General features: G+C 37.1%; 1 pseudogene; it reads left to right on the top strand.

Annotated features, from left to right (window-relative positions):
* Nucleotides 1–1,336: 1,336 nt before the first annotated feature.
* Nucleotides 1,337–2,204, top strand: LOC129497611 (protein SET-like; annotated as a pseudogene).
* The last annotated feature ends 11,135 nt before the right edge of the window (nucleotides 2,205–13,339 follow it).

The following is a 13,339-nucleotide window of genomic DNA, read 5'->3' as shown; positions in this document are numbered from 1 at the left end:
AATGACTTCACCAAACTATAGATTGGGGGCATTATTTTTGCCTATATATATATATTTTTTTGCCCTGAGCACACATTGTACATCTGCTTTGTTAGTGAATAAACTAAAAGAAACATTTCAAACTAAAGATGAGAGTAAAAATCTCCTGAAGTTCCTTTCCCATACCTCTGAAGCCTGCAAACTTGCACATGCAAAAAGCATAAGGTAACGTATGTAATTTTCTGAAACGTCTTTCATTGTGATGACTTGTGACTCTTAATGTAACAAAACCCCATATAACTCTGTATTAAACATTCCTCCTCCAGAGCATACTTCTTTGTGAAGATTGTGTATCCTAGGCAGCTGTTCTCACTTGGGCTTGAATAAAACTTTCTCTCTCTTTTTTAAAAGAATTTGCAAATTTGTTATTTTGTGTTGATAAGTGCCAGATTCTGGTGAACAGGGGAAATGGCACTGCAGGGTACTATAGAACCTCTTCTTCATAAAGTCACTACTTTAAAGAATAGATGACACAGATGACTTTCTTAACACAGAGAAACAGACATAGAGAGGCAGACAAAATGAGGATACAGAGACATTTATCTCAAATGAAAGAATAGTCCAAAGAAATGAAATAGATACAAATAATATGCCTGATAGAAAATTCAGAGTGATGATCATAAGCATACTCACTGGACTTGAGAAAGGAGTGGAAGACATGAGTGAGGCCCTTAACACAGAGATAAGGAATAACATAACAGAGATAAAGGGCTCAATAAATTAAATGAGAAACATGCTTGATGGAATGAATATCAGAATGGAAGAAGCAAAGGCACAAATTAGTGATCTAGAAGACAGAGTAAAGGAAAGTAGTCAAGATGAATGAAAGAGAAAAGAAGAATTACATAAAACTAGAATAGATGTAGGGAACTCAGTGACTCCATCAAACCTAATAACATTTGTATTATAGGAGTCCCAGAAAAACAGAGACAAAAGGGGCCCGAAAAATCTATTTGAAGAAATAATAGCTAAAAATTTCCCTTACCTGGGCAAGGAAATAGATACCCAGATCCAGGAGGTGCAGAGAAATCCCATTAAAATCAAGAAAAGCAAGCCAACTCCAAGACATATTGTAATTAAATTCACAAAACATGTGATAAAAAATCTCCAAAGCAGCAAAACAAAAGAATTTATTGACTTAGAAGGGGAAACCCATAAATCTAGTAGGAGATTTTTCAGCAGAAACTTTGCAAGCCAGAAGAGAATGACATGATATATTCAAAGTGCTGAGTTGAAGAGTAATCTGTACTTCTTCAAGATGTGTGTCTGCCCTTGTTTTGTGGACTATCATCACAACATGGTACCCAAATGCCAGTCTTCACTCCTGCCTCAAACAGAGAAACTGAGACTGCCTCTTGTCCCCCAAGCCAAAGGAGATATCAACTTCTCGACATTTGCCAAAGTGAGAAAAAGAGCAACAGGAAGCAACCAAACATATAGATGAAGTACAAAATTAAATAGACAGACTTAATGAATAATCCAGTGAGGAGATTTTTAAAATAGAATAGAAATATAATAAACTCCATCAACCATTTTTTCAGAAGAGGTAGGAATTGGTTGCCAAAAATCCCAAATTTGTGGGTAATATTTGTCAACCATTCACTAGTGTCCACACTGTTTGGGGAGGAGGATGAAGAGGTGCTGCAACATTTGACAAGAGTCAAAGTGACAGATTTTGAAGATGTTAAATCAGGTTACAGAATAGATTTTTATTTTAATGAGTATCTTTACTTTGAAAATAAAGTTCTCTCCAAAGAATTTCATCTGAATGAGAGTGATGGTCCATCTCCAAAGTTCACTGAAATCAAATGGAAATCTGGGAAGGTTTTGATGAAATGTTCAAATAAAATGCAGAACAAAGTCAGAAGGAAGAGACAGCATAAGGAACCAGGGGGTTTCTTCACATGGTTTACTGACCATTTTGATACAGGTGCAGATGGGTTAGGAGAAATCATCAAAATGATATTTGGCCAAATCCATTACAGTTCTACTTGGTTCCTGATATGGATGAGGAAGGGGAAGGAGAAGAAGATGATGATGATGAAGATGATGGAGAAAAAGGATTGGAAGATATTAATGAAGAAGGAGATGAGCATGAAGGTGAAAAAGATGAAGATGAGGATGAGGGGGAGGAAGGAGAAGAGGATGAAGGGAAAGATCACTAATTGGACACTGATGGATTCCAACCTTCCCTTTTTATTTTTCTCCAATCCCTGAGAGTAAGTTGCAGCCTTTTTCTCCTCTTCCTGTGTTCATTTCCCCTACTTTTTGAAGTCTCTTTACTCTCTCTTTATACTATGGTTCTCAGCTTATGAGGGAGAGGAATACCTTGAGCAGAATACAGTGGGAAAAGAATCTCTACTCCTTTCTGTTCCAAATTCATTTTTATACCTTACTGCCTAAATAAATTCCTTATGGATTCAATACCACCATGCTCTGTGGGGGAAAAAAAGAAGAAAGTTTTGCTCCCTTAGCTATTCTGGAAGCTGGAGGGTGCTAGGGCCCTCTGTAGTAGTGCACAGAATTTTAGCTCTTCCTCTTCTTTCTCTTACAGTGGGCTCAGAGATTACTATACAGTGCCTCTATGTGATAATGGACAGTTAGCATTTACCAACATAACTAATTTCTCTTGGTAAAAAAATTTTTTAAATAAAAAATTAAAAAATAAAAAAAAACTTTAAAAATGGGGTTATAGAAAGTCAGCAAAGGGTGGATTTGAGATGTCTGGATGGGATGTGTGGGGTATTGACAATATAACTTTTCTTTAGGCATGTTCAGTTGATTTTTAATGAACATCCTTGCATTTTAGGATGACACTTTTAAAATTATCTCCTAATGATGATTCCCTGCCATTTGATGGGAGCTTTAGCAGAAACTGTAGGATGTTATTTGGACTTGACATTCTCTATTGTAATTTTGTTCCTGTTTATTTTTTAATTCTTTTTTTGTATATATTTTTTTATTGGAGTTTGATTTGCCAACATACAGCATAACACCCAGTGCTCATCCTATCAAGTCCCCCCCTCAGTGTCCCGTCACCCCAACCCCCCACGCAGCTTCTCTTCCACCACCCCTTTTTCATTTCCCAGAGTTAGGAGTCTCTCATGTTCTGTCACCCTCACTAATATTTTCACTCATTTTCTCTCCTTTACGCTTTATTCCCTTTCACTATTTTTATATTTCCTAAATGAATGAGACCATATGATGTTTGTCCTTCTCCGATTGACTTATTTCACTCAGCATAATACCCTCCAGTTCCATTCACATTGAAGCAAATGGTGGGTATTCGTTGTTTCTAATGGCTGAGTTATATTCCATTGTATATGCAGACCACATATTCTTTATCCATTCATCGGTCGATGGCCGAGGCTCCTTCCACAGTATGGCTATTGGGGACATTACTGCTATGAACATCGGGGTGCAGGTATCCTGCCATTTCACTGCATTTGTATCTTTGGAGTAAATCCCAAGCAGTGCAATTCCTGGGTTGTAGGGCAGTTCTATTTTTAACTCTGAGGAACCTCCACACTGTTTTCCAGATTGGATGTACCAGTTCACATTCCCACCAACAGTGCAAGAGGGTTCCCCTTTCTCCACATCCTCTCCAACAATTGTTGTTCCTGTCTTGTTAATTTTCCTCATTCTCACTGGTGTGAGGTGGTATCTCATTGTGGTTTTGATTTGTATTTCCCTGATGGCAAGTGATGCGGGCATTTTCTCATGTGCTTGTTGGCCATGTCTATGTCTTCCTGTGTGAAATTTCCATACATGTCTTTTGCCCATTTCATGATTGGATTGTTTGTTTCTTTGTTGTTGAGTTTAATAAGTTCTTTATAGATCTTGGATACCTGCCCTTTATCTGATATGTCATTTGCAAATATCTTCTCCCATTCTGTAGGCTGTAGTTTTGTTGATGGTTTCTTTTGCTGTGCAGAAGCTTTTTATCTTGAGAAAGTCCCAATAGTTCATTTTTGCTTTTGTTTCCCTTCCCTTCATAGATATATCTTGCAAGAAGTTGCTGTGGCCAACTTCAAAAAGGGTGTTGCCTGTGTTCTTTTCTAGGATTTTGATGGAATGTTGTCTCACATTTAGATCCTTCATCCATTTTGAGTTTATCTTTGTGTATGGTGCAAGAGAGTGGTCTAGTTTCATTCTTCTGCATGTGGATGTCCAATTTTCTCAGCACCATTTATTGAAGAGACTGTCCTTTTTCCAGTGGATAGTCTTTCCTGCTTTGTTGAATATTAGTTGACCATAGAGCTAAGGGCCAATTTCCAGATTCTCTATTCTGTTCCATTGATCTATGTGTCTGTTTTTGTGCCAGTACCACACTGTCTTGATGATCACAGCTTTGTAGTACACCCTGAAATCTGGCATTGTGATGCCCCTGGCTCTGGTTTTCTTTTTCAATATTCCCCTGGCTATTTGGGGTCTTTTCTGATTCCACACAAATCTTAAAATAATTTGTACCAACTCTCTGAAGAAAGTCCATGGTATTTTGATAGGAATTACATTAAATGTGTAAATTGCCCTGGGTAGCATTGATATTTTCACAATATTAATTCTGCCAATTCATGAGCATGGAATATTTTTCCATCTCTTTGTGTCTTCCTCAAATTCTTTCAGAAGTGTTCTGTAGTTTTTAGGGTATAGATCCTTTACCTCTTTGGTTAGGTTTATTCCTAGGTATCTTATGCTTTTGGGTGCAATTGTAAATGGGATTGACTCCCTAATTTCTCTTTCTTCAGTCTCATTGTTAGTGTATAGAAATGCCACTACTTCTGGGCATTGATTTTGTATCCTGCCACGCTGCTGAATTGCTGTATGGGTTGTAGCAATCTTGGGATGGAGTCTCTTGGGTTTTCTATGTAGAGTATCATGTCATCTTCAAAGAGGGAGATTTAAATGCCTTTAATTTTTTTTTTGCCTTTTATTTCTTTTTCTTGCCTGATTGCTGAGGCTAGGACTTCTAGTACTATGTTGACTAGCAGTGGTGAGAGTGGACATCCCTGTCTTGTCCCTGATCTTAGGGAAAGGCTCCCAGTGTTTCACCATTGAGAATGATATTTGCTGTGGGCTTTTTGTAGATGGCTTTTAAGATGCTGAGGAATGTTCCCTCAATCCCTATACTCTGAAGAGTTTTGATCAAGAATAGATGCTATATTTTGTCAAATGCTTTCTCTGCATCTAATGAGAGGATCATATGGTTCTTGTTTTTTCTCTTGTTGATATGATCTATCATGTTGATTGCTTTATGAGTGTTGAACCAACCTTGCATCCTGGGGATAAATCCTACTTGGTCATGATGAATAATTTTCTTAATGTACTCTTGGATCCTATTGGCTAGTATCTTGTTGAGAAGTTTTGCTTCTGTGTTCATCAGGGATATTGGTCTATAATTATTTTTGGTGGGGTCTTTGGTTTTGGAATTAAGGTGATGCTAGCCTCATAGAACGAGTTTGGTAGTATTCCATCCCTTTCTATCTTTTGGAACAGCTTAGTAGAATAGGTATTGTTTCTTCTTTAAACATTTGATTGAATTCCCCTGGAAAGCCAGCTGGCCCTGGACTTTTGTGTCTTGGGAGGTTTTTGATGACTGTTTTTATTTATTTATTTATTTATTTATTTATTTATTTATTTATTTATTTATTTTTGATGACTGTTTCAATTTCCTCCCTGGTTATCGGCCTGTTCAGGTTTTCTATTTCTTCCTGTTCCAGTTTTGGTACTGTGTGGTTTTCCAGAAATGCATCCATTTCTTCTAGATTGCCTAATTTATTGGCGTATAGCTGCTCATAATATGTTTTTTAAGTCGTTTGTATTTCCTTGGTATTGGTTGTGATCTCTCATTTTTCATTCGTGATTTTATCAATTAATCTTTTCTCTCTTTTTTTAAATAAGGCTGGCTAATGGTTAATCTATCTTATTAATTCTTCCAGAGAACCAACTCCTGGTTTGTTGCTCTGTTCTACTGTTCTTCTGGTCTCTATTTCATTGAGTTCTGCTCGAATCTTTTTTAACTCTCTTCATCTGTTGGGTGTAGGTTTTATTTGCTTTTCTTTCTCCAGTTCCTTAAGTGCAAGGTTAGCTTGTATATTTGAGTTTTTTCCAATTTTTTGAGGAATGCTTGTATTGCGATGTATTTCCCTCTTAGGACTGCTTTTGCTGTACCCCAAAGATTTTGAACGGTTGTATCTTCATTGTCATTAGTGTCCACGAATATTTTTAATTCTTCTCTAATTTCCTAGTTGACCCTTTCATCTTTTAGCAGGATGGTCTTTAATCTCCACATGTTTGAGTTTCTTCCAAATTTCTTCCTGTGATTGAGTTCAAGTTTCAAAGAATTATGGTCTGAAAATATGTAGGGGAAAACCCCAATCTTTTGGTATCAGGTAAGACCTGATTTGTGACCCAGTATGTGGTCTATTCTGGAGAAAGTTCCATGTGCACTTGAGAAGAATGTGTATTCAGTTGCATTTAGATGTAAAGTTCAGTAAATATCTGTGAAATCCATCTGGTACAGTGTATCATTTAAAGCTCTTGTTTCCCAAGATACAAAAGTCCAGGGCCAGATGGCTTCCCTGGGGAATTCTATCAAACGTTTAAAGAGGAAACCATACTTATTCTACTAAAGCTGTTGGAAAGATAGAAAGAGATGGAGTACTTCCAAACTCGTTCTATGAGGCCAGCATCACCTTAATTCCAAAACCAGACAAAGACCCCACCAAAAAGGAGAATTACAGACCAATATCCCTGATGAACATGGATGCAAAAATTCTCAACAAGATACTATCCAATAGGATCCAAGAATACATTAAGAAAATTATTCACCATGACCAAGTAGGATTTATCCCTGGGATGCAAGGCTGGTTCAACACTTGTAAAACAATCAATGTGATTCATCATATCAGCAAGAGAAAAACCAAAAACCATATGATCCTCTCATTAGATGCAGAGAAAGCATTTGACAAAATATAGCATCCATTCCTGATCAAAACTCTTCAGCGTGTAGGGATAGAAGGAACATTCCTCAACATATTAAAAGCTATCTATGAAAAGCCCACAGCAAATATCATTCTCAATGGGGAAGCACTGGGAGCCTTTCCCCTAAGATCAGGAACAAGACAGGGATGTCCACTCTCACCACTGCTATTCAACAATGTACTGGAAGTCCTAGCCTCAGCAATCAGACAACAAAAAGAAATAAAAGGCATTCAAATTGGCAAAGAAGAAGTCAAACTCTCCCTCTTCGCCGATGACATGATACTCTACATAGAAAACCCAAAAGCCTCCACCCCAAGATTGCTAGAACTCATACAGCAATTTGGTAGCGTGGCAGGATACAAAATCAATGCCCAGAAGTCAGTGGCATTTCTATACACTAACAATGAGACTGAAGAAAGAGAAAATAAGGAGTCAATCCCATTTACAATTGCACCCAAAAGCATAAGATACCTAAGAATAACCTAACCAAAGAGGTAAAGGATCTATACCCTAAAAACTACAGAACACTTTTGAAAGGAATTGAGGAAGACACAAAGAGATGGAAAAATATTCCATGCTCATGAATTGGAAAAATTAATATTGTGAAAATATCAATGTTACCCAGGGCAATTTACACGTTTAATGCAATCCCTATCAAAATACCATGGACTTTCTTCAGAGAGTTGGTACAAATTATTTTAAGATTTGTGTGGAATCAGAAAAGACCCCGAATAGCCAGGGGAATTTTAAAAAAGAAAACCATAGCTGGGGCATCACAATGCCAGATTTCAGGTTGTACTACAAAGCTGTGGTGATCAAGACAGTGTGGTACTGGCACAAAAACAGACACATAGATCAATGGAACAGAATAGAGAATCCAGAAGTGGACCCTCAACTCTATGGTCAACTAATATTCAACAAAGCAGGAAAGACTATCCACTGGAAAAAGGACAGTCTCTTCAATAAATGGTGCTGGGAAAATTGGACATCCACATGCAGAAGAATTAAACTAGACCACTCTCTTGCACCATACACAAAGATAAACTCAAAATGGATGAAGGATCTAAATGTGAGACAAGATTCCATCAAAATCCTAGAGGGGAACACAGTCAACACCCTTTTTGAACTTGGCCATAGTAACTTCTTGCAAGATACATCCACGAAGGCAAAAGGAACAAAAGCAAAAATGAACTATTGGGACTTCATCAAGATAAGAAGCTTTTGCACAGCAAAAGATACAGTCAACAAAACTAAAAGACAACCTACAGAATGGGAGAAGATATTTGCAAATGTCTTGTCAGATAAAGGGCTGGTTTCCAAAATCTATAAAGAACTTATTAAACTCAATAGCAAAGAAACAAAGAATCCAATCATGAAAGGGGCAAAACACATGAACAGAAATCTCACAGAGGAAGACATAGACATGGCCAACAAGCACATGAGAAAATGCTCCGCATCACTTGCCATCAGGGAAATACAAATCAAAACCACAATGAGATACCACCTCACACCAGTGAGAATGGGGAAAATTAACAAGAAAGGAAACCACAAATGTTGGAGAGGATGCGGAAAAAAGGGAACCCTCTTACATTGTTGGTGGGAGTGTGAAATGGTGCAGCCACTCTGGAAAAGTGTGGAGGTTCCTCAGGGAGTTAAAAATAGATCTGCCCTACAACCCAGCAATTTCACTGCTGGGGATTTACCCCAAAGATGCAGATGCAATGAAACGCAGGGTCACTTGCACCCAGATGTTTATAGCAGCAATGTCCACAATAGCCAAACTATGGAAGGAGCCTCGGTGTCCATCCAAAGATGAATAGATAAAGAAGATGCGGTTTATGTATACAATGGAATATTACTCAGCCATTAGAAATGACAAATATCCACCATTTCCTTCAACGTGGATGGAACTGGAGGGTATTATGCTGAGTGAAATAAGTCAATTGGAGAAGGACAAACATTATATGGTCTCATTCATTTGAGGAATATAAATAATAGTGAAAGGGAAGAGAAGGGAAGGGAGAAGAAATGGGTAGGAAATATCATAAAGCGAGACAGAACATGAAGACTCCTAACTCTGGGAAACGAACTAGGGGTGGTGGAAGGGGAGGAGGGTGGGGTGTGGGGGTGAATGGGTGACGGGCACTGAGGGTGGCACTTCACGGGATGAGCACTGGGTGTTATTCTGTATGTTGGCAAATTGAACACCAATAAAAAATAAATTTATTATTAAAAAATAATCAATCAGAGATAGAGTGCAATAAATGAGATTGGATACAGGCTTGATGCAATGAACAGCAGACTAAAAGTAGCAGAGGAAGAAATTAGTGACCTAGAAGACAAATAATGGAAAGTAATGCAACTGAATGAAAGAAGAATTATGGAAGACAAGAACAGACTTAGGGAACTCAGTGACTCCATCAAATGTAATAACATTCATACTATAGGAGTCCCAGAAGAAGAAGAGAGAAAAACAGAGGAGAAAATTTATTTGAAAATAATAGCAGAAAGCTTCTGTAATCTGGGGAAGGAAACAGACAACCAGATTCAGGAGGCACATAGAACTCCCATCAATGTCAACAAAAGCAGGCCAACATCACAACATATTGCAACTAAATTTGTGAAATGTGGTGATAAAGAAAAAAATCTTAAAGCAACAAGACAAAAGAAGTCTTTAACTTATAAGGAAAAACTCATAAGGCTAGCAGGAGATCTCTCAATAGAATTTGGCAAGCCAGAGGGAGTGGCATGATATATTCAAAGTGATGAATGGAAAAAATCTGCAGCCAAGAATACTCTGTCCAGTAAGGCTGTCATCCAGCATAGGAGAGATAGTTTCCACAACAAACAAAAACTATAGGAGTTCATGACCATAAGCCAGCCCTGCAAAAAATATTAAAGAGGACTCTTAGGGTTTTAAAAGAGAGACCAAAAGTGACAAAGACAAGAAAGGATTAGAGAAAATTTCCAGAAACAATGACAAAACAAGTGATAAAATGGCAATAAATACATATCTATCCATAATTATTTTGAATGTAAATGGACTAAATGTTCCAATAAAAAATAGGGTGTATGGCATAAGAAAGTGGTCCAGTTTCATCCTTTTGCATGTTGCTGTCCAGTTTTCTCAATACCACTTGTGAAAAAAACTGTCTTTTTTGCATTAGATATTCTTTCCTGCTTTCTCAAAGAATAATTGACCACATAGTTATGAGTTTATTTCTGGGTTCTCTACTCTGTTCATTGATCTATGTGACTATTTTTGTGCCAGTACCATACTGTCTTGATCACTACAACTTTGTAATCTAAATTGAAGTCCAGAAATTTTATTTGTCCAGCTTTGCTTTGCTTTTCAAGGTTGCTTTGGCTATTCGGGCTTTTTTGTGTTTCTATATAAATTTTAGGATTGTTTGTTCTAGCTCTGTGAAAAATGCTGTTGGTATTTTGATACGGATTGCTTTGGGTAGTATAGACTGTTTAACTATGTTTGTTCTTCTGATCCATGAGCATGCAATGTCTTTCCATTTCTTTGTGTCCTCTTCAATTTCTTTCATCAGTATAGAGGCCTTTCACCTCTTTGGTTTGGTTTATTCCTAGGTATCTTATGGTTTTTGGTGCAATTGTAAATAGGATTGATTCCTTAATTTCTCTATCTGCTGCTTCATTATTGATTTATACAAATGCAACAGATTTATGTACATTGATTTTTGTATCCTGTGACTTTATTGAATTTTTTGGTGGAATCCTTTGGATTTTCTAAATAGAGTATCATGTCATCTGCAAATACTTCTTTTTACTTCTTCCTTACTGATTTGAATGTCTTTTATTTCTTTTTGTTGTCTGATTGCTGTGGCTAGGACTTCCAGTACTATGTTGAATAAAATGGTGAGAGGGGACATCTTTTCTTATTCCTGACCATAGAGGAAAAGTTCTGTTTTTCTCCGTTGAGAATGATAATAGCTAAGAATTTCTTGTAGATGGCCTTTATTATGTTGAGGTATATTCCATCTAAACCTACTTTGTTGAGGGTTTTCATCATAAAGGGATGTTGTACTTTGTCAAATGCTTTTGGTGCATCTGTTGAAATGATCATATGGTTCTTATCCTTTCTTTTATTAATGTGATGAATCATGTTGATTGATTTGTGAATATTGAACCATACTTGCAACTCAGGAATAAGTGAAGGAAACAATCAACAAAACTAAACTAACCTACAGAATGGAAGAAGATATTTGCAAATAACATATCTGATAAAGGGTTAGTATCCAAAATATATAAAGAACTTATAAAACACAACACTCAAAAAATGAATATTCCATTAAAAATGAGCAGATGATATGAGTAGATATATTTTTAATTTAAATTCCATTTAGGTAGCATATACTGTATTATAAGTTTCAGGGGGTAGAATTTAGTGATTCATCAATTGCATACAACATCCAGTGCTCATTATTTCAAGTGCCTTCCTTAATTCCCATCATCTAATTACCCCATCCCCCAAACAGCTCTCCTCCAGCAACCCTCAATTTGTTTCCTGTAGTTAAAAGTCTCTTATGGTCTGTCTCCTTCTCTGATTTCATCTTGTTTTAATCTTCCCTCCCTTCTCCTATGTTCATCTGGTTTGTTTCTTAAATTTGACATATGAGTGAAATCATATGGTATTTGTCTTTCTCTGACTAACTTATTTCACTTAACATAATACCCTCTAGTTCCCTCTGTGTAATTGCAAATGGCAAGGTTTCATTCTTTTTAATGGCTGAGTAATATTGTGTATATTTGTGTGTGTATACATTCACACATTACATACCACATCTTTATCCATTCATGCATCCTTTATTCTTTATGCATTATTTTAAAAAATATTTTATTTATTTATTAATGAGAAACACACAGAGAGAGGGGCAGAGACATAGGCAGAGAGAGAAGCAGGCTCCATGCATGGAGCCAATGTGGGACTCAATGCCAGGACTCCAGGATCATTCTCTGGGCGGAAGGCTGGCACTCAACTGCTGAGCCACCCAGGCGTCCCACTTTATCCATTCTTTGATAGACATCTGGGTTCTTTCCATATTTTAGATATTGTGGACATTGCTGCTATAAACACTAGGGTGTGGGTGCCCCTTTGAGTCACTATGCTTGTATCCGTTGGATAAATGCCTAGTAGTGTAATTGCTGAGTCTTAAGGTAGCTCTATTTTTAACTTTTTGAGGAACCTCCACACTTTTTTCCAGAGTGGCTACACCAGTTTGCATTCCCACCAACATCTGCTGTTTCCTGACTTGTTAATTTTAGCTAATGAATAGACATTTTTCCAAAGAAGACATACAGATGGCCAACAGACACATGAAAAGTTGCTCAACATCAGTGACTGTGAGGGAAATACAAATCAAAACTACAAAGAGATATCACCTCATGCCTGTCAGAATGGCTATAATTAACAACATATATGAATATTGCTCAGCCACCAAAAAAAAATGAAATCTTGCCATTTGCAATGACATGGATGGAGCTAGAGAATATTATATTAGGTGAAATAAGTCAGAGAAAAACAAATACCACTTTTATTTTGATTTCACTCATCAGTAGATTTAAGAAACAAAACAAATGAGCAAAGGGGAAAAAAAGGAGTCAAACCAAGAAACAGATTCTTATCTATTAGAGAACAAACTGATGATTACTCGAAAGAAGATGGATGGGAGGATGGGTTAAATAGATCATGCAGATTAAGGAGTACATTTGTTGTGATGAGCATTGGGTGTTGTATATAAGTGTTGGATCAGTATATTGTACACTTGAAACTAATATTGTATTGTACGTTAACTAACTGGAATTTTAAAACTTTTTGAAAAGAAAGGAAAAAAAAGAATGGATGGATACATTTACTGGACTTCACTGTCTTCTGAGATAAATAGAATTCCTAACACCCTCATGGAATGATATGAGAGGTGGAGTAAGGATTTGGATGTGAGGCCTTTTTGAGAAAATTAAAAGCATCACAGAGTTGTGAAGTATCATTATTGGGTTCATTAAAACCTTGGGTTATTTATCAGTTTGTGGCTCCCCAAAGCCCCACTCTTTCCTAGGAGGATTAATTTTTGAGGTCTGCAGGGGATGGCACTACAGTGGATAGAGTCCCACAACAAAGGTGATCTCATCTATCTTTTACTCATTTTCTTATATATGGCCCCTTCCAGGCTTTCCCAGACCAGGGCCTGCAGAGCACTGTACCCTCTTCACTCCCTTCATCAGAAATTTCTCTGGCTTCTGTACCTGTAACAAGGTGAGGATTCTCCAGGGTCCTCTGTCTGCTTCCTAA

Source organism: Nyctereutes procyonoides, unplaced genomic scaffold, assembly GCF_905146905.1.
Source record: "Nyctereutes procyonoides isolate TBG_1078 unplaced genomic scaffold, NYPRO_anot_genome, whole genome shotgun sequence".
Taxonomy (NCBI): Eukaryota; Metazoa; Chordata; class Mammalia; order Carnivora; family Canidae; genus Nyctereutes; species Nyctereutes procyonoides.
The sequence above is the reverse complement of the archived record's forward strand: the minus strand, read 5'-3'. Positions and strand labels throughout refer to the sequence as shown.